The sequence below is a fragment of the Dendrobates tinctorius genome, unplaced genomic scaffold, assembly GCF_039654945.1.
Source record: "Dendrobates tinctorius isolate UK_male_01 unplaced genomic scaffold, ASM3965494v1 ptg000103l, whole genome shotgun sequence".
Taxonomy (NCBI): Eukaryota; Metazoa; Chordata; class Amphibia; order Anura; family Dendrobatidae; genus Dendrobates; species Dendrobates tinctorius.
The window spans coordinates 20,914,195-20,938,754 of NW_027361771.1; the positions used below are offsets into that span (position 1 = coordinate 20,914,195).

General features: G+C 46.7%; 1 protein-coding gene across 1 annotated transcript in view; it reads right to left on the minus strand.

The window, feature by feature from the left end:
• The window catches only part of NOTUM (notum, palmitoleoyl-protein carboxylesterase), a 149,912-nt gene extending 144,535 nt beyond the window's left edge, over positions 1-5,377 (minus strand). The window contains exon 1 of the mRNA XM_073588118.1: positions 4,802-5,377. The gene's annotated coding sequence lies outside the window, so the exon portion shown is untranslated. The remainder of the gene's footprint in view (positions 1-4,801) is intronic.
• Positions 5,378-24,560: the final 19,183 nt, after the last annotated feature.

The following is a 24,560-nucleotide window of genomic DNA, read 5'->3' on the forward strand; positions in this document are numbered from 1 at the left end:
TCCCACTCCTCCATCCTCCTACCCACACCCCTTCCTTTTCTGTGGTTCTGGGTGTCGCCGCTCCTCTTTGATCTCAGCTTTTTTTGGCATCCTTTTTTTTTCCTCCAAACCACAAGCAGTGTCTATGAAGCGGGTGAGGGGAGGAAGGAAAATGAGAGGGTAAACAGAGGCCCATATCTTTAGTAGAGGGCAACAGAATGATTAATGTAAATGAGAAGTCTTTGATGAAGATTCTTTTGCAGGAATACATTCCGGTGAAGCTAAAAATGTGGAGAAAACGAGTCTTGTACTTTCACTCACTCAGAGAATAAAGTGCCTTTTACGGGCTAATATCTAAAGAAACTTATGCTATAAAATTTAGACTAAAAGGCAATCCTTTAACATTATCATTTATTTCAGTCTGAGCTACGGCACAGGAACCAACAGGGGACATTAAAGGGAATCTGTCACCCCTTTTTTGAGATATCATATAATGATATCATTCAATTGTGTGTCACATAAGGATTCTCTTAGTACTTTTGCTTCCCCCTGACCCCGCACCTTTCATGCATAAATACCTTTTTTATATCCGTTCAGATGTATGTAAACTGCCGCTGTCCGGTCCGCTGGGCGGGGCTTGTTCACCTGCTCCCCCCTCCCTGTCTTGCTCTACGCATTTCTTCTTGTGTAAAGCAAGACAGGGAGGGGGGAGCAGTTGAATAAGCCCCGCCCAGCGGACCGGACAGCGGCAGTTTACATACATCTGAACCGATATAAAAAAGGTATTTATGCATGAAAGGTGCGGGGTCAGGGGGAAGCAAAAGTACTAAGAGAATCCTTATGTGACACACAATTGAATGACATCATTATATGATATCTCAAAAAAGGGGGGACATATTAACTTTAAAGGGAATCTGTCAGCTAAAATGCTTTTAACCTGCAGCTATAATAGTAATCTATACAGTATTAAACATGTCTGGCAATCTAAGTAGAAGAGCGGCTACAGGTAAAAATGAAGTTTGATTCTCCTTGTAGCAGGTCATTGGGGCGGTGCAGTGGATGGTAACGGTCAGGGCTCACTACACAATGTTGTAGTCACGCCTACTGCACCTTGACTGATAGCACTCTCTGTAATATATGTTCAGGGTGCAGAAGCAATGATTACTATGTAGTGAGCGCTAACCGTTAAGACTATGGATGACCCTGATGACTGTAAGTGAGCAGCTGCCAAGAGAATATAACTTCATTATCTTGTCGCAGCTCTTCTAGGTAAACCATATTTACCTGCAAATTGCCACTATTTTTGTAGGGAAATACCTCTTGTTTAGTTGACAGGTTACTTGTCATTGCCTGTCAGCCATCAATAAGCTGCAACTACTGACTTCAGTCTACTGCCAATAGTCTCTTTGTAATTAATTTTCACATGCAGTTACAGTACTTTAGAATCATGGACATGGGGAAACCACATCTGACAATTTACCATGAAGTGGTCTGGTTGCTTACCAGGTTCCAGAAACCCTTTATAGAGAGTCTCTTGTACCTGATCTGGATTAGTGTTACCTGACATGGTATAAGGGACAGTTTAGAAAGTATTGAGCTGATGAATTTAAAGCACCACCCCAAATAGCTGGGTTACCTATACAACCCATAGCAGGTAGACAGTACAGAATACCAACAAGGGACTGCTCTTGAAACCCAGACTAGCAATGTGGATGTACCAAGCCACTGCCAGGTCATCTAACCCAGTTCATCTACTATGGCAATTACCGTACAATTTTCCCAGTCTAATTAAATAGTATTCACTGTGGGTCAACCCAGACTTAGATGTGGATCTATACAATTTTAAGTTTGGTCTGTATAAAAATGTTGAGCTTCAAATCAAACCAATGTCCTGATAATAATTTGGAGTGAGCATTTGAGCTGGCAATGAACTCTCAGGGCTGGTGTGTAATATATGATCAGGATGGAGCACACTGTTCCAAATAACGGCTGCCTTTCTTGGTACCAGACAGTACATGTACTGGAAAAGCCACATTTGTGACTGCTGGTAACCTCAGCAGAAGGCAGGTGACAGAGAGTCTGCTTGCACCATGTATTTACTGCACATGATCTAGACTACGCCTGCCAGACTCATCCACCACATATACAGAACAGTCGCTGTCCCCACATGGCATCCTGATGTTTCCCACTGTTACAAGACTCCAGTCTGCTGCCACTTCATGTCATCACCAGCTCTGAAGACCAATCGGACATAATCCTTGTGGCTCCTTCACTGCACACACGTGGCAACCTCAGTACTACTTCAAAGCACTTGTATGACATTGTTAACACTCAGTCACTGTTACCACAGCCCAGGCTTACTACCTCCTCAGTCCTGCACCCATGTCACCTCAATAAAAGACTCAATATATATAATTACATGGCAAATTACAGGAAACCTTCTCAATGTTTCTTGCATGTACAAAGCATCCAATGTCCTGTAAATATATCAAAGCAGATCTAAAAGTGTTAGATATTTTCCTGCTGAGCAGGTGTCACAAACAGGACTTGTCACCAAACTGACATGTCTCTTTTACTAAATACTTGTATTCTCAATGAGATAACAGTGGTGCAATGTTTATCATAGAACTGAATATTTATGAATAAATAGACAACTGGGTGTTATTATTCCCACTGTTTAGGAGGCGTGTCCCTACACAGTCTGACACTAGAGGCACTGATTGGACAAGATTTGAACCTTCAGACACACACCCCCATCTAGCAACATCCAGTTGTCAATTTATTCATAAAATTCTAGGAGGAATAACAGAGGATCAGAAGGATACATCATTCTAAGAATAGAGGATCCAGGATTGTTCTTTGTTTTAGGTAGAATAAAGATAGATACTTACTAAGGGCTCGCTCACATGAAACAAAAATTGCAGAAGGCTACGATTTGCAGTTCAAATCAGATCGCACGCACCCATTCAAGTCTACTGGAAAACATCGGATTGCAATTGGATGACATCTGAGTCTAATTTCCGACTCACACAATGGAGAAATTATGGCTCCATCTTCTCACCTGTGCTACGATTCTCTTATCTGAAAGAATCGGATCACACTAAGCTGACACTCTGGTCAAACCTCGGATCAGAGTGTCATCACCATGATCAGATTCTCTCGGAGTAGAGAATATACATTGGTGTGTATGTGGCCTAACACAGATGTCTCAAAAGCTATCAGGTCCCTTTACCTATGTTGTTCATTCATCAATACTTTACGACTTGGAGATGTCAGAGTATAACTCTGCTTTCAATCCTGCTTGACAGGCAACAGAGAATTAATTGCCACTTTCTTCACTATGTAGGTACTGGCATATTGTATAGGATGTATCCCAAGTAGATCTCAGAGCTGGGTGAGGTAAATGTGTGATTAGTAAAGTGGGAATATCCTCAAATGGTATAAACTGGACTCTGTTACAATTTGCTGATATTATATGCGCATGAAAGTTTGGTGAGTGCTATTCACATACATTCAGACAGACCATATCCAGGCTACAGCCATAGGATTGGAAGTAACGCAATCCTATGGATGACAGGCATGTACATAAACATCCCCTCCCTACCACCACAGTCATCAAGATCAGTGCTTTAGGATCAGTCACATGTGGTTTACCACATTAGTTTACCTTCTTTTACTTACAAGGGTTTTCTGTCATTTTAAAGCACAGTTTTGTAAAAAGATCAGTACAGAAATTTCAGGCGTAAAACATGACAAAATCCAGTTGCTGAACACCAACCATCTAAACCTAGTAACAAGCTATAAGGACGTGCCATGGCCATTGATCTCTATGAAGCAGAGCACCCTTGTAGCATCTTGTCTTGACCTTTCGTGTCTCCCCTTTTTCCTCATAGATTGTCAGCTTGCGAGCAGGGCCCTCATTCCTCTTGGTATCTGTTATAATCTATGTGATTATTGTTATGCTGTAATGTCTATCGTCTGTACATGTCCCCTCTGAAATGTAAAGTGCTGCGGAATACGTCGGCGCTACAGAAATAACATTTATTATTATTATTATATGTGAAATATACAGCCACAGTCTAGGAGATCAACATCTGGGGAAATAATTTTAAGGCTACATGTGCTTTATATGGCCAGTGCATGTATGTTTCAGTGTCATGTACCAAGCTTTATATATGGTATAGAGTGGAACTTAAAGGACGCTTCTGTAGGGGTAAGCACAATATATTGAGAAATCAATTATGTTGCATAAATTTCTGCAAAATGTGACTACTAACGCAATGGTCCAGCAACCCTTCTACTGTTCCCTGCAACTAAAAAAACCCTGACCATACTTATTGATATACAGTATACCTTACGCATCATACTCCAAACAAATGAAGAATGCGTGCATAAATAACGAAAATTATATAATGCACTAAAATTACTTAAGAAGTGCACCATTTTCTGGGAGCTTTTTGGGATTATGAAAGACGATATGCAGGGATCTAGCACATTTACATTATTTTACAGTACACATAGCAAGCAACATATTCTGTAAGGCTATTATACCTTTTTAGTATTTTAAACTCATAGAGTACATAGAGGACAATGAAAGTGACAGATGTAGGAAACATCTGTCACAGCTGGACACCACTTCTGCTGTACTGAGGCCCAGGCAAATAACTGACCCACATATAGGGGGGAAGCCTCAGACCAAACCCTTTACCTGGGGAGCAGCAGCCACAGTTCAGCAGGGTTAACAGGCCCATCTGAAACAATGCTCTGATTTGTACTAGTGACAATATTGATACAAAATAGCAAGAATGAAGATAATATTTACCTATTAGATGGCAAATATTTGAGCTGTTGGTAAGGATCTTTACTTTGTGTCCTCCTCCGTTAAGTCTTGAATCAGAGTTACTCTTTAAGGACTTTGTGATCCAAGGCAGTAGCAGAGAAGGGCAGGTGCTGGCAGAGAAGACGTTACACAGGGTAATATCCAGCTAGTGACATTCCAGAAGATGTTGGCTATGAAAGGAGACAATCCTAGGAGAAGGCAGCACTATAAGCTGGAGCTTGTCTCAATGGGTCCACCTTTGGAGGGCTGAGATGGGTGGGAAGGAGACCTGACTCCCTCTCCAGTTACCAGGACAATAATCATGTAGACAGAGAGAGAGGTGAGGACTGGAAAAGCAGGAGAACCACTGAGCCTCGCACACGGCACATCTACACACTTACAAACTGCAAGGAGGGAGGAGGAGGGGGCTTTAAATTAACCCCTTGTGACCTCCCCCTCCTGCATATGTCCTCATTAAGGAGCCGTTAAAGTCATCAGGGTGCAGCCACTTATTGGTCTTTTGCGGGTAAATGGGAAGTAATTTGAGAGGAGATGAAAAGTTTCAAAGGACTGGAGAACTGGAGATGAGATCAGCGTGTCCCACATCCGTCCCGGGGATCAAGGGGAGGAGGGAGAGCTGATATTTGGTAAGCAACGAGGTGCCATGTCACGTGATTACAGACCACGGGGTGCTGGTGGAGGGTAAGGGGGTCTCCAGTGACACTGCAGGGCGTGATGTCATCACAAAGACAGAGGTGTGCTCGTTATAATCAGTCTTACGGATAAGTACTCCACCTGATCTTACTCCCAAGACACTGGGATGCTCCACCTGATCTTACCCAGACACTGGGATGCTCCACCTGATCTTACCCAGACACTGGGATGCTCCACCTGATCTTACCTACTAGTACTGACACTAGGACACTCCACCTGATCTTACCTACTAGTACTGACACTGGGATGCTCCACCTGATCTTACTCCCAAGACACTGGAATGCTCCACCTGACCTTACCCAGACACTGGGACACTCCACCTGATCTTACCTACTAGTACTGACACTAGGATGCTCCACCTGACCTTATCCACTGACGCTGGGACGCTCCACCTGATCTTACCCAGACACTGGGACACTCCACCTGATCTTACCTACTAGTACTGACACTAGGATGCTCCACCTGACCTTATCCACTGACGCTGGGACGCTCCACCTGATCTTACCCAGACACTGGGACACTCCACCTGATCTTACCTACTAGTACTGACACTAGGATGCTCCACCTGATCTTATCCACTGACGCTGGGACGCTCCACCTGATCTTACCCAGACACTGGGACACTCCACCTGATCTTACCTACTAGCACTGACACTGGGATGCTCCACCTGACCTTATCCACTGACGCTGGGACGCTCCACCTGACCTTACCCAGACACTGGGATGCTCCACCTGATCTTACCTACTAGCACTGACACTGGGATGCTCCACCTGATCTTACTCCCAAGACACTGGAATGTTCCACCTGACCTTACCCAGACACTGGGACACTCCACCTGATCTTACCTACTAGTACTGACACTAGGACGCTCCACTTGATCTTACCCAGACACTGGGACGCTCCACCTGATCTTCCCTACTAGTACTGATACTAGGATGCTCCACCTGACTTTATCCACTGACGCTGGGACGCTCCACCTGATCTTACCCAGACACTGGGACACTCCACCTGATCTTACCTACTAGTACTGACACTGGGATGCTCCACCTGATCTTACCTACTAGTACTGACACTGGGATGCTCCACCTGATCTTACCTACTAGTACTGACACTGGGATGCTCCACCTGATCTTACCTACTAGTACTGACACTGGGATGCTCCACCTGATCTTACCTACTAGTACTGACACTGGGATGCTCCACCTGATCTTACCTACTAGTACTGACACTGGGACACTCCACCTGATCTTACCTACTAGTACTGACACTGGGATGCTCCACCTGATCTTACCTACTAGTACTGACACTGGGACACTCCACCTGATCTTACCTACTAGTACTGACACTGGGATGCTCCACCTGATCTTACCTACTAGTACTGACACTGGGATGCTCCACCTGATCTTACCTACTAGTACTGACACTGGGATGCTCCACCTGATCTTACCTACTAGTACTGACACTGGGATGCTCCACCTGATCTTACTCCCAAGACACTGGGATGCTCCACCTGATCTTACCCAGACACTGGGATGCTCCACCTGATCTTACCTACTAGTACTGACACTAGGACACTCCACCTGATCTTACCTACTAGTACTGACACTGGGATGCTCCACCTGATCTTACTCCCAAGACACTGGAATGCTCCACCTGACCTTACCCAGACACTGGGACACTCCACCTGATCTTACCTACTAGTACTGACACTAGGATGCTCCACCTGACCTTATCCACTGACGCTGGGACGCTCCACCTGATCTTACCCAGACACTGGGACACTCCACCTGATCTTACCTACTAGTACTGACACTAGGATGCTCCACCTGATCTTATCCACTGACGCTGGGACGCTCCACCTGATCTTACCCAGACACTGGGACACTCCACCTGATCTTACCTACTAGCACTGACACTGGGATGCTCCACCTGACCTTATCCACTGACGCTGGGACGCTCCACCTGACCTTACCCAGACACTGGGATGCTCCACCTGATCTTACCTACTAGCACTGACACTGGAATGCTCCACCTGACCTTACCCAGACACTGGGACACTCCACCTGATCTTACCTACTAGTACTGACACTAGGATGCTCCACCTGACCTTATCCACTGACGCTGGGACGCTCCACCTGATCTTACCCAGACACTGGGACACTCCACCTGATCTTACCTACTAGTACTGACACTGGGATGCTCCACCTGATCTTACTCCCAAGACACTGGAATGTTCCACCTGACCTTACCCAGACACTGGGACACTCCACCTGATCTTACCTACTAGTACTGACACTAGGACGCTCCACTTGATCTTACCCAGACACTGGGACGCTCCACCTGATCTTACCTACTAGTACTGATACTAGGATGCTCCACCTGACTTTATCCACTGACGCTGGGACGCTCCACCTGATCTTACCCAGACACTGGGACACTCCACCTGATCTTACCTACTAGTACTGACACTAGGATGCTCCACCTGACCTTATCCACTGACGCTGGGACGCTCCACCTGATCTTACCCAGACACTGGGACACTCCACATGATCTTACCTACTAGTACTGACACTAGGATGCTCCACCTGACCTTATCCACTGACGCTGGGACGCTCCACCTGATCTTACCCAGACACTGGGACACTCCACCTGATCTTACCTACTAGTACTGACACTAGGATGCTCCACTTGACCTTATCCACTGACGCTGGGACGCTCCACCTGATCTTACCCAGACACTGGGACACTCCACCTGATCTTACCTACTAGCACTGACACTGGGATGCTCAACCTGATCTTACTCCCAAGACACTGGGACACTCCACCTGATCTTACCTACTAGTACTGACACTAGGATGCTCCACCTGACCTTATCCACTGACACTGGAACACTCCACCTGATCTTACCCAGACACTGGAATGCTCCACCTGACCTTATCCACTGACACTGGAACACTCCACCTGATCTTACCCAGACACTGGGATGCTCCACCTGACCTTATCCACTGACGCTGGGACGCTCCACCTGATCTTACCCAGACACTGGGATGCTCCACCTGATCTTACCTACTAGTACTGACACTAGGACGCTCCACCTGATCTTACCCAGACACTGGGACACTCCACCTGATCTTACCTACTAGTACTGACACTGGGATGCTCCACCTGATCTTACTCCCAAGACACTGGGATGCTCCACCTGACCTTTTCCACTGACACTGGGACACTCCACCTGATCTTACCCAGACACTGGGACGCTCCACGTTATCTTACCCAGACAAGGGGATGCTCCACCCGATCTTACCCAATGACACAGGGGTGCTGGTTTAGGATTAGTGTGACATGTGGTCAGAGACATATGGTGATACACTGTTGTTCCTCCATTTAATGACAGTGACCTTGGGTCCTTCAAGTGATCCCACTCAGTGATCCAGGAATGCTACATGTGATCATATTGTTGTGACACTAGGGTGCTCCATGTCATCATATTCGTTGACAGAGCTCGATGACAATGGAGTGCCCCATGTGATCTCTTTAACTGAATATGTAGGACAATGTTATGGGCTCTTATTAATGACTATGGCACATTGAAGATTATTGACTCCAACATGTCAAAATCTAAAGTAGATCTTTTTTCTTAAAATTACAGGAAATCTGTTAAGCAGGATTTCACATTCAAAACTATTTCTATGTGCATCTAGCTTTTTCAAAGACACTTTCTGCAATACCTTTACATGACCAGCCTGCTCCTCCATGACTGAAAAATCAGTTTTAATTCATAAGCAAATAAGGCTTAAGGCCTACAGTATGCTATATCTGAAGCCTCTGACATTTCAGCTCTGTTCCCTACCCAGTGCCACTTCCTACTGCTTGACTGATGGCCCCTTTGCCTAAAACCACATACCATGGAGGCTGTCAGTCAAGAAGCAGGAGGTGGCACAGGGTAGGAAATAGAACCTGAGGGACAGAAGCTTCAGATCTACAGCCGCAATTGCATATCACTTCAAAAACTGATTTCTCAGTAACAGAGAAATTGGCTGGTCATGTCAGGGTATTTCTTGGTTTGTCTTTGAAACAGATTTTTTATGTAATATATATATATTTATATATATATATATATATATATATATACATACACACTGCTCAAAAAAAATAAATCAAACTTCTGTGAAATCAAACTGTCCACTTAGGAAGCAACACTGATTGACAATCAAGTTCACATGCTGTTGTGCAAATGGAATAGATAACAGAAAAAAAAATTATTGGCAATTATCAAGACATCCTCAATAAAGGAGTGGTTCTGCAGGTGTGGACCACAGACAACATCTCAGTACCAATGCTTTCTGGCTGATGTTTGGGTCACTCTTGAATGTTGGTTGTGCTTTCACACTCGTGTTAGCATGAGACGGACTCTACACCCCACACAAGTGGCTCAGGTAGTGCAGCTCATCCAGGATGGCACATCAATGCGAGCTGTGGCATGAAGGTTTGCTGTGTCTGTCAGCGTAGTGTCCAGAGGCTGGAGGCGCTACCAGGAAACAGGCCAGTACACCAGGAGACGTGGAGGGGGCCTTTGGAGGGCAACAACCCAGCAGCAGGACCGCTACCTCTGCCCTTGTGCAAGAAGGAACAGGAGGAGCACTGCCAGAGCCCTGCAAAATTACCTCTAGCAGGCCACAAATGTACATGTGTCTGCACCAAAGGTTAGAAACCAACTCTATAAGGATGGTCTGAGTGCCCGACGTCCACAGATGGGGGTTGTGCTCACAAGCCCAACACCGTGCAGGACGCTTGGCATTTGCCACTGAACACCAGGATTGGCAAATTTGCCACTGGAGCCCTATGCTCTTCACAGATGAAAGCAGGTTCACTCTAAGCACATGTGACAGACGTGACAGAGTCTGGAGATGCCGTGGAGAGCGATCTGCTGCCTGCAACATCCTTCAGCATGACCGGTTTGGCAGTGGGTCAGTAATGGTGTGGGGTGGCATTTCTTTGGAGGGCAGCACAGCCGTCCATGTGCTCGCCAGAGGTAGCCTGACTGCCATTAGGTACCGAGATGAGATCCTCAGACCCCTTGTGAGACCATATGCTGGTGCGGTTGGCCCTGGGTTTCTCCTAATGCAGGACAGTGCCAGACCTCATGTGGCTGGAGTGTGTCAGCAGTTCCTGCAAGATGAAGGCATTGAAGCAATGGACTGGCCCGCCCGTTCCCCAGACCTGAATCCGATTGAGCACATCTGGGACATCATGTCTCTCTCCATCCACCAATGTCACGTTGCACCACAGACTGTCCAGGAGTTGGTGGATGCTTTAGTCCATGTCTGGGAGGAGATCCCTCAAGAGACCATCTGCCGCCTCATCAGGAGCATGCCCAGGCGTTGTACTGTAGGGAGGTCATACAGACACGTGGAGGCCACACACAATACTGAGCATTTCCACTGACGTTGGATCAGCCAGTAATTTGATTTTCCACTTTGATTTTGAGTTTCATTCCAAATCTAGACCTCCATGGGATATTCATTTTGAGTTACATTGATAATTGTTATGTTTTATTGTTCTGAACACATTCCACTATACAATTAAATAAAAATTTGCAACTGGAATATTTCACTCAGAGATATCTAGGATGTGGTATTTTAGTGTTCCCTTTATTTTTTTAGCATATATATATCATACCCTTGAAATAGTTTCAGAAAATGAAGAAAATTATGTAAATTACAAATTTTTTGTTATACACATGATGAATTTCCTCTGTGTATATTAGAACAACACAAAAAAACTGAGGCATAAAAAGCAAATTAGACCTAGCTTCACACAAAACCCCAAAAATGAGCTAGACAAAATTTTTTGCCACATATCCAAAATTTAAACTCACCTGTGGCAAGTAACAGGTATGGGCAATATGAAAATTACATATATAGGCAATATGAAAATTACACCTGAAATCAGATAAAAAGGGGAAAAGTTGACTCAATCGTTCCTTGGTGTGTCTCTGTGTGCCACACTAAGTATGGAAAACAGAAAGATGAGAAGAAAACTGAAGACTAGAGAACCAGACTTTTGTCCACGGTGCGTAACATAATAAAAAAGTTTACATCCCCCTGGACGTGGATGGCAGAGAAAAATTGATAAAAAGGTTGCAATGCAAGATAGTCCCGATGGTGGATAAGCAGCCGCAATCAAATTCCGAAGAAATTCAAGCTGTCCTGCAGGCTCAGGGTGCATCAGTGGTAGAGTGAACTCTCAGTGGACATTTGAATGAAATGCTATGGCAGGAGACCCAGGAGGACCCCACTGCTGACACAAACCTAAAAAAGCTAGGCTAAAGTTTGCCAAAATGTACATGAGTAAGCCAAAATCCTTCTGGAAAAGTGTCTTGTGGACAGATGAGACCAAGATAGAGCTTTTTGGTACAGCACACCATTCTACTGTTTACCAAAAACGGAAAGAAAAAAACACAGTACCTACAGTCAAATTTGGTGGAGGTTCAAAGATGTTTTGGGGTTATTTTACTACTTCTGGCACTGTGCCTTAACTGTGTGCAAGGCATCATGAAATATGAAGACAGCCAAAGGATTTTGGGTCATAATGTAGTGCCCAGTGTCAGAAAGCTGGGTTTGAGTCCTAGGTTATGGGTCTTCCAGCAGGACAATGACCCCAAACATAATTCAAGAAGAACGCAGAAATGGATAGAAGCAAAGCCCAGGAGCGTTCTGAAGTGGCCAGCAATGAGTCCGGATCTAAATTTCATTGGACAACTGTTGAGAGATCTTAAAGTTGCTGTTGGGAGAAGGTACCCTTCAAATATGAGAGCCTTGGAGCACTTTGCCAAAGATTAGTGATCCAAAATTTGAGGTGAGAGGTGTAAAAAATGTATTGATGGTTATAGGAAGTGATTGCAGTTATGTATTCCAAATGGTGTGCAAACAAATACTAAGCTGAGGGTGCCAACAATTTTGTCCAGTCCATTTTTGGGGGGTTTGCATGAAATGATGTCTAATTTCAATTTTCTCTCTGTTTGTGTTGTTCCAATACACACAAAGAAAATAAACATATTTATAACAAAACATGTGTAATTGTAATAATTTTCTGGGAGAAACACTTTTGGTCATAACTGTATATATCATTTGGAGGCGTAATCCCGCTAACAGACTCCCTTTAAACAGAACCTGTCAGAACCCCCCAAGCCTTCCAAACTTCCCAAAATATACTTTAGAGCCTTATTTCTGCATTCTAATAGCGTGCTTGCAGTCCCAGACTGATATATGCATGTATGTCAAAATAACTTGTATTTGTGTTGCTGAACATAAGCGGGATTCAGCATCACTACACCTCCCTAAGAATGTACAGTGAAGCAAGGAGTACTCTCTCCGCCATCATTTGTGCACTGCACATGCCCAGGCAGGAAGACATAGTGCATGGGTCTCAAACTGCATTCCTCGAGGGTCACAAACCATGCGTGTTTTCAAGATTTCCTTAGCATTGCACAAAGTGCTGGAATCATTATCTGTGCAGGTGATTAAATTATCACCTGTGCAATACAAGGAAATCCTGAAAACATGACCTGTTTGCAGACTTTGATGAATGCAGTTTGAAACCTCTGGCGTAGTGCCACTGAGTCCTGCTTGGACGGACAGTGGGGAGGACGTCAGTCATGCCTATGAGATGTGAGTAAAGGATCTGATGATGGTTTTGTCTAGGTAAATGAATGCCCTGCTGGGCTAGTCCTAGGTATAGACATATGGCTAAATATACTTTGTTTTGACATATTTACAACTCCTTTTCATGTCCAGTTTCTACACACTTTTTACAGTTTTCTGTGAAATTCTTAAAAACACACAAAAAATTCATGCAGATTTGGTCTCAAATCCACGGGAAATCTGCAACAAATCTGCATGTGTTACTTGCACATTATGCTGTGGATTTCACCCTTTTCCATTACTAAGCATTGAACAATGTGAAATCTGCAGTGAAAATCCACCTAAGAATGAGCATGGAAGATTAGGAAAAGAGCATGAGATTAGGAAAAACAATAAGCCTTTTTTCCTGAAACAGCGTCATCTTTGCGCCTGGCCAGTGTCCGGTATTGTAGCTGAGATGCATACATGAACACGTCCTAAGTTATTGATATGGACATATATATATATATATACACACACACTTATAGTTACCGACTCATGAAGAGGTAATGTATACAAAGCATTTAATACTCCAGTTTTAATGCAAAAATATGCTGGAGTAAAGTGTGCCAAATTTATTTAGATCATAGAATCATAGAATGGTAGAGTTGGAAGGGACCTCCTGGGTCATCTGGTCCAACCCCCTGCTCAAAGCAGGATTCACTAAATCATCCCAGTCAGATGTCTGTCCAGCCTCTGTTTGAAGACTTCCATTGAAGGAGAACTCACCACCTCTCCTGGCAGCCTGTTCCACTCATTGATCACTCTAACTGTCAAAAAGTGTTTTCTAATATCTAATCTGTGTCTTGTCTCATTCAGTTTCATCCCATTGCTTCTCGTCTTTCCTTGTGCAAATGAGGAAAGATATACTCTTAATGAATATGGGGCATTAATTATGCACGTCACTGCCAGAAATTTATGGCAGTCAATAACCAACGTACATTTCTGTTGACATTTACATACCACTTTTTTTTGGCGTAAATTATGATGAATGTCCGCACTTGGGCAGCCCCGTCCTTCCCGATATCTGTCTGCATTTTAAAAAGTTGGCAGAGCCAGTCAAGACTGGAGTAAGACGCCAAAAATCACTATATTTTTGCTACATTTCAAAAAGTTTTATATCAGAAGACTCCTTGTCAAGTTTAGTTCCATGGAGGCTTCTTGGAATGAACTTGGAAAATCTAGCACATATCATATTCGTCATCATTCACCTAGCCGAGACCTAAGTGAAATATATAGAATTTAAATGGAAATCTATTTTTTTTTATTATTCAATTTGGTAGGTATGAGTTTCCTGCACAGGTTATGTATGCTAAAGAGGCAGTCATTACGGTATTCATAATGGATTGTGAATACTCATGCTTCACTTTCTGTCTGTCCTGAGTATGTCAGTATTCTTTCTACCACTAAGGAATAGGAAGATTTGGATACAAGATACATGCAATTAGACACATCATTACTTTTACTAGATTTATCCAGTAAAGAGAAAACAGCTGCACTCTGGGAAATTTTGATTTTCAATGCAAACATTTTTTATTGAAGACACCACAGGGGAATAGTGCGTTGAGGTAACGTATCGACCCTATGTTGGGTCTTTTTCAAACCTCACTTAAAGCACAAGAGAAAAAGGAGCAATCACGGCAGTATGAATATGCAGGAGGGGCTAAAGTGCCATATGTGGAAGTCCGGTCAGGAAGGGACCAGGCAGAGGTTCTGAGATGAGCTGGAAGCGTGGGGCACCAAGCGCCGTCTGTGGTGGAGTGTCTAGAATTATAGCAGTTATTGCTAGTTGGCATACTATTATGGAACCTCCATTAAAATTCCATCTCCCTCACAGTGAGTTATTCTCTTCAGATATTGGAAATTATTACTATGATTGATTATTCTTGGTTAGCTTGTAGGATACATAATGGTATATCCATGCCTAAGGTATATTGCTATTTGTGTCATTCACTTCATGGCAAACAGACTAAGTAGAGAGACTCACCCATGTAAATTCAATGTTTGGAGGCCTATGTTCTGTATGCATAAAAGATTCTAACGAAAAGCATCTGTGTTGCCATTGAGTTCTTTATTTCCAACCCATCTTTGAAGAAAAGTCACGCTATTTGGTGGTTTCTATGGACAGTAATAATACATTTAGATAGAACAGTACTTTTGCATAATGGAAATTTATGACTCAAAGTTGCATATCACTGCAATGTAGTGGCCATGGCAGTCTGGACAGGGTCAGGTCCAGAAGAGCTCAGTTAGCCATGATCATGACAGTTGTTATAAAGACCATTCTAGCATGCTTTATAGGGAATCTGTCAACAGGTTTTCGACACCTAATGTGAGAGCGGTATAACAAAGAGGAAGAGACACTGATTCCACTAATGTACACTGACAAGCAAAAGGGTAACAATGTTTTGAGCTTTTGACTTTCAGGCTCCATATCTCATCATCCACTTCTGCTTTGAATGGGAGACTACCAAGATTTTATAGACACTCGTACATAAATTTCACTTGCAACTATTTTCCATATGATTAGTTATGTAAATTCTTGTCATGTCACTGTATTGTTACTGTTTTGCTCCTAAAAATCTAAATTTTAATTTTTATTATTTTGTTCATATTTTGAAATTCCACCTTTGGCTTTCATCACTGATGAATCCTTCTGGACATTGCCATGATCCAGTCCGGGTTTTGAGTCATGTCTGCCCCTTTCCAGGACTGATCATGTCAAGGGTTATCTTTGCCTGGCCTCGTTTTGGGTTCAGGTCTGCTATTTCCTCCTGCTGCGTCCTGCAGGCCATGTCAGTTATATTTTCTGCCTACGGTGTGAGTATCTAACTCTGGTAGCACCCTGATTTTTACTGCTGCGCTTTCTGACCTTTCCCGTGTCTGTTCCTCCCTCTCTGCCCGTCCCGTCTCCTGATTGCTTTTGCCACGTCTCCTAAGTGTTTCCTGATTTCTTTTGGCTTTCTCGATATTTGACTCGGCCTTGACTCTGACTTGACGTTGCCTCTGGTCCCTGATACTTCTATCTTTTGTCTGGTATTGACCCTTTGGCTCTCCACTGACTTTGTGCTTGTTTTTCCCTTTGTACTGCGTGACAGTCTAGGTTTTGGCTCGGCTTGTTTGACTATTCTGCTGCCATCTGGTGGTATCTTCACTGCAGCACTGCAGGACTGCTCTTGCTGACTTGTTACCATCCTTCCACTCTGGCCATCTAGTGAAGGTTGCAGTTACCTGCATAGCTGCAGCGTGACATTATAACTGACCATTGACAGTTTTTTTCTTTCTCTACTCCTCTCTTCATGGATCCACTTCGCACGCTGGCAGATGTCTAGCCTGACTTAAAGGAGGCAAGATTTGTCTGTTGAAAATAGGGCCCTGGCCACTTCTCATAATCAGCTTCAAAAGGAGCTCTCTGAGACGGTTAGGTCTGTTCAGGGTTCTATTTCCCAATCTGCTTGTAGGCACTCGGACCCCATTGATGTCTCTTTCCACTCTCCTGAACGTACGGTCAGGCTCCCAGATACTTTTTCCGCAGTGAAGGAGAAGTTCCGTACATTCAGGGAGAGTTGTAAGTTGCTTTTCTCCCTGAGATCCCCATCCTCTGGGGATGAGAGTCGACAGGTGGGGATAATTATTTCGTTACTCCAGGAGGGTCCCCAGACATTGGCTTTTTCGTTACCTGCTACTGCCCCTGAACGTGTGTCTGTGGATAGGTTCTTTGAGGCCTTAGGACTGATTTTTGATGATGAACCAGACCGGGTCGAGGTGGCAAAGGACATAATCATGAGTCTCTCCCAGGGTAAACTCACTGCTGAATGGTATTGCACTGAGTTCAGGCGGTGGTCTACTGAAGTGACCTGGAACGACTCTGCGCTAAGATGTCAGTTCAGCAGAGGACCGTCAGATGATCTTAAGGACTGTGAGGCAGTGACCCCTGTTACGCCTAGGGGGCGCTGTATGGGCTCCTCAGGATACGCTTGGAGGCGTAACTGTGATCGTGAGCCAGTGACCGGTGTCGTGATGAATGGCAGGTATGTATCACAGAGGTGGGTGGCCCTGTGATGGAAGCCTGGGCTTGTTTTGCTCAGCAGATCTACTGCTGAAGGATTTGCTTTACATTGGGAGGCTTCGAGGTGACTTGGAGAGATGGGTGGGTCCAGTCACGTACATACTCACCCAAGGGGATGTGTCTAAACACCCAAGATGAAACCTGTGTGTGGCTGTGTGATTGAGGACCTGCGGGGGATGTCACAATCACCTGACTAGCCAAGTTATAGGTACCTGGGTGTGGCTAGAGCTATGTAATGTGGTGTGTTTGGCACATGAGAGAGTGTCTGGGAGTCTGTCAGTGTGGACAGACTTCCATGTGTCCAGGCTGGACACTACAGAGTGACTGTGTGGAGTGAAGGAGAAATCTTCCTGCGTGTGTGGTCCCAGACCAAACCTGCTTGCTGGACATTGCACAGCCTGAGGAGTGCTGGCTAGTCTGAGTCAGAGGAAGGAAGGTGTCACGACTGCAGCCGCGGCCCAGCAGGCGCCTCCACGCCGATGGCGAGGGGCGGGCATCCCCCGGGGACGCAAAATGGACCCTCTATACCACAGAGGGGGACCCCGGGCCTACCCGAACTAGGGAAGGGCAGCGACCGGGATTCTGTGGCAGCTGAGCATGTGGACAAAGAAGACACTTAGGACTAGATAACACCGCACAACTTCAGGTATAAATAAAGTTTATTTAAAGTAAAGTCACAGTACATAGACAAAACAGGGCTAAACCAGGCTCCCGATTCCACACCTCCCAGAAGGGTACCACCCAGTGGACCCCAAGGCATCATCGGATAACCGAGGCACTCATAAGCGGGACATCGGGACACAGGCAGGACATCAGGACACACGAGGTCATCAGGACATCAGGACACACAAGGTCATCAGGACATCAGGACACACAAGGACATCAGGACACACGAGGTCATCAGGACACACGAGATCATCAGGACATCAGGGTACACGAGGTCATCAGGTGGGAGTCGTTTGGTTCCGGACATCCAACACGACCTATAGGCACCACTGCAGTCATCCAGGCTCCAGGCAGCGGTCATCAGGTTCCAGACTGCAGTCGATAGGCTCCGGGCATCGGACCTAGGAAGGAACTCAAGCGTGATGGTGCTAACACCGCAGGATTGCTGGGCCTGCATGGAGCTAGCATCACATGGTAGTCAAAGCACAGCATAATAGATGCTCAGCAGGAACACCAGTTACAAGAGTCTCAGAGTCACTGGGTGCAGGGCTCCAAACACAGAGGGATTCCAGAACATAGCACAGCAGACAGTTCAGACATGGTCAGGTACAGGATCGGTACAGGATCAAGTATTCAAGCCTGGATACACCGCCTCCAGGGCAGGGCAAATTTAGACAGGGTCAGGTACAGGATCAAGGATTCAGGCCCGGATATACCGCCTCCGGGGCAGGGCGAGGGTACAGGACAAAGCAGGAATCAAGGCAGGGACTTTGGTACCGTAACCGAGGCAGACGAGGTCCAGAGACACAGACATGAGACACACATGGCAAAGTCCAGGAGCTTTGTGAGTTGTGAGTAGCTCTGGCCCCACCCATAGGGCAGGGTAAGTTTAGAAAGGAGCTGCCCCTCAGCAATTGGCTGGGGACAGCATTTCAAGTACACACACTAACCCTGATAAAAGCAGGGAAGGTGTGGCTGCACACGCCCTAAGCACACACAGAAACCATTACAGCACAGTCAGTGCAGGAACTGCAGCCTAGAGCACCTGGCCATGGCTGCCAGCCAAAACACACGTGGAAAGTCATGCGCCAGCTGCAAATGACCTTGCAACCCGCGGAGAGCTTCCACAGCGGCAACCAGGGACCGCACATGCGGATGGTCAAGCAGCAGAGCAAAGACCTAACAACACATGTGCAGCTATGCAGCAGAGCAGGGAACTGAGCAGGCTCCATATAGGTAACAGGCAGCAGTATCCCAGCTCAGTTAGGGGGAAAGGAGTAAGGGGTTAAAGCAAACACATGCATTGTCACGCTGACAAGCAGATACAGACAGAACGGCGTGACAGAAGGTCTGTGAGATACCTCCAAAGTGGACGGTCTGAGAACCGTGAGTGATACTGACCGGGGTCAGTGAAAGAATGTGTTATGCTATGTTGATAGGATACCTCTGAGGATAAGAGGCATCCGAGAACCTGTGTGGCCGACACCAACAGGTAACGGACAGGAGTCTGTGTTATGCTGACCTGGGTCAGTGAGAAACTTTGTATTCCTATAGATTGTATATTGTACTTGCGCCTGTATACTACTTGGCTCCTGAGGTGCGGTTTATGCTGTTTACCAATAAACCGAATGGACTTTGTTTAACCCTGAATGTCCCAGCGTATGCCTCAGCGACCAGGCAGTGAGTGTCCCCCAACACACTCAGTAGGTGCAGCACTACAGGATGCTCTGGCTCTTAACCCACCACCTAGCTCTTTGGAGGAGGCTATGACTCAGGCCATACGTATGGATCGGAGGTTACGGGAGAGAGGAGTTATGCAGCAAGAGGTTACTTTACTTCCGGCTAATTCTGACTTGGCTCCATATACTGAATCTATGGAGGTTGGGGCCACCAACCTGAAAGAGGAGGAGAGGAGGCGCCGAAGAGAGAGGAGATTGTGTTTTTTCTGTAGAAATCCTGGACATTGGAAAAAGGACTGCCCCGCCTGTCCACCGACTGACAAGCTTTCGAGTCTGGATGATCATCGTGGAGGTCACCCAGACTCTCAGATACCTTTTTCCTCATGTCAAAAGATGTTGTTGGAGGTGGAACTTTGTTATGGGAATTGTTTCATATCCACTTCAGCTTTCGTGGACTGTGGGTCATCCATGAACTTCATTGACTCACGTTTGGTGTCCAAGAGTCAGATAGGGACAGTTAGGCTCAAAACACCAATTCATATCATTGTTATTGATAAGACTCCGCTGGTTAATCCCTTCCCGACCTTTGACGCCACATAGGCATCATGAAAAGTCGTGCCAATACGACCCATCACGCCTATGTGGCGTCATGAATTGATTGCCCCCCTGCGGGTCGGGTGACCGGAGTCACCGAAAGGTCACCCGACTCACACACAGAGGACCCTTTATAGTTAACCCCAGGGGGTGTGGCTTAGCCCCCCATGTGCCTACGATCACTCTGATTGGCTGTTTCACTTTTAACAGCCAATCAGAGCGATTTGTAATATTTCACCAATGAAATTTGGTGAAAAATTACAATCCAGCCATGGCCGATGCTGCAATAGCATCTGCCATGGCTGGAGACTGAGACCCGAACCCCCCACCGACTGGCGGGGGCGATCGGCCCTCGCCACCGACGGACGGCGGCTATCTGCCGCCGCCGTTAACATCAGCTCCCCTCCCCCTTCCCTCTGCTCCCCCCCACCTTCCGATCCCCCCTCACCCCCCACGGTACCTACAAAGTCCCTCTGGCCGTCCCGGTGTCCCGTTATCCCAGATCATGGGCGCCACCATCTTGGAAAATGGCGGGCGCATGCGCAGAGCGCCCGCTGGAATCTGCAAAGCTACAGATTAATTCATTTATTTTGATCACTGTGATAAACTCTTACAGTGATCAAAATAAAAAAAAAGTAGTATACACTCCCCCCCCCCCTTATCACCCCCATAGGTAGGCACAAATAATAAAATTAAAAAAAATATATATATTTCCATTAGGGTTAGAATTAGGGCTGGAATTAGGGTTAGGGTTGGAATTAGGGTTAGAAATAGGGTTAGGGTTGGAATTAGGGTTAGGGGTGGAATTGGAGATAGGGTTGGGATTAGGGTTGGGATTAGGGTTAAGATTAGGGTTAGGTTGGGGTTGGGATTAGGGTTAGGCTTGTGGTTAGGGTTACAGTTGGGATTAGGGTTAGGGTTGTGGTTAGGGTTATGATTAGGGTTGGGATTAGGGTTAGGGGTGTGTTGGGGTTAGAGTTGAAGTTAGAATTGAAGTTAGAATTGAGAGGTTTCCACTGTTTAGGCACATCACGGGGTCTCCAAACGCGACATGGCGCCACCATTTATTCCAGCCAATTTTGCGTTCAAAAAGTCAAACAGTGCTCCCTCCATTCCGAGCCCTGACATGTGTCCAAACAGTGGTTTACCCCCACATATGAGGTATCAGCAATTTTGGGGGTCTAATTTCTCCTATTACCCTTGGGAAAATAAAAAATTGGAGGCTAAAAAAATCATTTTTGTGGGAAAAAAATGATTTTTTTATTTTCACGGCTCTGCGTTATAAACTTCTGTGATGCACTTGGGGGTTCAAAGTGCTCACTGTTAGCGTGGCTGGTCTGGAGCTGGAATCTCCAGGAGTGGACCCTCTGGGCCGCGGCACGAAGTCAAATTGGGCGAAAAACAAGGACCATCTGGCCTGACGAGGGTTGAGTCTCTGGGCAGACAGGAGATAGGCCAGATTCTTGTGATCCGAGATGACAAAGGGATGGACAGCTCCTTCCAGGAGGTGACGCCACTCCTCCAAGGCCAACTTGATGGCCAGAAGTTCCCGATCGCCGATCGAGTAGTTACACTCGGATGGAGAAAAGGCCTTCGAGAAGAAGCCACAAGGGTGCAGATGACCGGAGGCGGATCTCTGGGACAATACTGCCCCGGCACCTGTCGAGGAAGCGTCCACCTCAAGTACAAAAGGTGATTGCTCTCCGGGCGATGCAGGACTGGAGGCGAAACCTTGGGAGTAGTCCCTTTACGGGTGAGAGCAGAAATAGGTCTTGTGAGTGCGGAAAAGTGAGAGATGAATTGCCGGTAATAATTGGTGAATCCAAGAAATCGTTGTATAGCCCTTACCCCGACGGGGCGAGGCCATTTGAGAATGGCAGACAACTTCTCGGGGTCCATCCTTAGTCCAGCGTCGGAGATAATGTATCCCAGAAACGGCAGGGAGGTCTGTTCGAAGAGAAATTTCTCAATCTTCGCATACAGGCGGTTCTTCCGAAGACGCTGTAACACCAAGCGGACACTCTTTCTGTGGGACGAGAGATCCGGCGAGAAGACGAGGATGTCGTCAAAGTACACGACCACACAGGAGTACAAGAGGTCCCGGAAGATCTCGTTGATGAACTCTTGAAACACCGCAGGAGCATTGCAGAGACCAAAGGGCATGACCAGGTACTCGTAATGGCCATCTCGAGTGTTGAAGGCCGTCTTCCACTCGTCTCCAGCACGGATACGGACCAGATTATAGGCTCCTCTGAGGTCCAGCTTGGAGAAGACCCGGGCTCCTCTGAGACGGTCAAACAGCTCTGGAATGAGTGGAAGATGGTACCTGTCCTTGATGGTAATTTCATTCAAGCCCCTATAGTCAATGCACGGCCGTAGAGTTCCGTCCTTTTTGACAAATAAAAACCCGACTCCCGCGGGCGATGAGGATTTCCGTATAAAACCTTTGGCGAGGTTCTCCCGGACGTATTCGGACATGGCTGTGGTCTCAGAGGGAGACAGGGGGTAGAGTCTGCCCCTTGGGGGGGGTTGAACTAGGAACAAGTTCAATTGGGCAGTCAAAAGGCCGATGTGGAGGAAGGACCTCCGCTTCCTTCTTATCAAAGACATCGGCGTAGGAACTGTAGACTGGAGGGAGACCCGGAAGGTCTGGGGGCGACCGAGGAGTGGCCGCCAGGCGGACAGGAGCCAGACAGCGAGCTTGGCAAGGGTGCCCACAGCGGAGTATCTCCCCAGAAGACTAGTCGAGAACAGGCCAAGTAGAATGGCTTGGGAGAGCTTAGACAAAACGTAAAAGGCTATCTTCTCTCGATGTAAGGCACCGACTTGCAACTCCACTTCTTTAGTGACCAAGGTGACGGTCACCTGTAGCGGTTTGCCATCCACCGCGGCAATCTGGAGAGGGTTAGATAGAGCAACCAAGGGAATTTGGTATTTGTCCACCTCTTCTGGCCAAATGAAGTTACCTGCCGAGCCCGAATCCACATAGGCCACCTCGGACCCACGTCTCTCCCCTGAAACCAGAAGCACAGAAATAGTAAGAGGTTGAGAGGGATCATTGTCACCTAGGGAGGCCTCTCTTACCTGACCTAGGTGGAGGAGTTTCCCTGTCTCTAAGGACAGGTGCGAATATAGTGCGATGAAGCTCCGCAATAAAGGCACAGACCTTGTGCCCGCCTCTCTTGCTGACGCAACTCGGCCAAGTTGAGACGGTCTATCTGCATGGGCTCGACCGAGGAGGAAGAAGAAGACCTGGCCAAACGAGGACTGGCAGAACGGGTGAAAAAGGGAGCTGGCCTGGTGGATCTCCTGTCTCTCGCTGACTCCTGAGCGCGCTCCTGGAAGCGTAGGTCAATGCGGGTAGCCAGCGAGATAAGGTCCTCTAAAGTGGTCGGGGTATCTCGACCTGCGAGTTCATCTTTTATTCTGCCTGAAAGACCGTGCCAGAACGCCCCTACCAAAGCCATGTTATTCCAGCCAAAAGCAGATAGCGTACTGACCGACCGTGAGAGAACCCTGATCTAGGTTAAAGAGTGATTCGGTGAGAGCAGCTAACCTACCTGGCTCATCGAAGACCCTGCGAAAAGTATCCACGAAAACCGGAAGACTTGAGACAACGGGATCGTCACGTTCCCAGAGGGGATTCAACCAGGACAGGACCTCCCCCTCCAGATGGGACATAATGAAGGCTACTTTGGCCTCGTCAGAGGAATATTTCTGCGGCAACCATTCAAAGTGGAGGCTACACTGATTTAAGAACCCCCTGCAGAGCTTAGGATCCCCAGTGAAGCGAGGCGGTTTGGCGAGGCGGGTCGTCGGGAGAGCTGTAGGAGCGGAGGGAGGAGTCAGAGCTGAGGAGGCAGAGTGTAGAGCCGACAAGCGGCTATCAAAGGAGGCCATATGAGACAAAATATGGGCTTGAGTATCTTGTTGCTGGACCAGCTCCTGTTGAAGACTGGCCAGTAAAGTGGCAGTTCCAGGATCAGCCACCTGCAGGGCCGACAAACGGGTGTCCATAGACGTCATGACAGACATAATGCGTCCCTGATTCTCCCGCAGGACGAGTAACTCTTTCTGGGTAGCAGCAGTAGTACCGGCGGAGTCCATGGCCTGATCGTACTGTTAGCGTGGCTGGTCTGGAGCTGGAATCTCCAGGAGTGGACCCTCTGGGCCGTGGCACCGAGGGGCCCGGGCCAGCTGCCAGGTGGAACCGACCCCTATACAGGGACCGTTAGGAGCAGGCCCAGAGGTTCGAATACCACGGTAGCCAGTACCGAGAGGGGAGGCTCAGGATGGACTGGAGTAGGATTGTGGGACTGAAGAGTAGATGACAGAACAGAGCTGGAACACAGGGGAC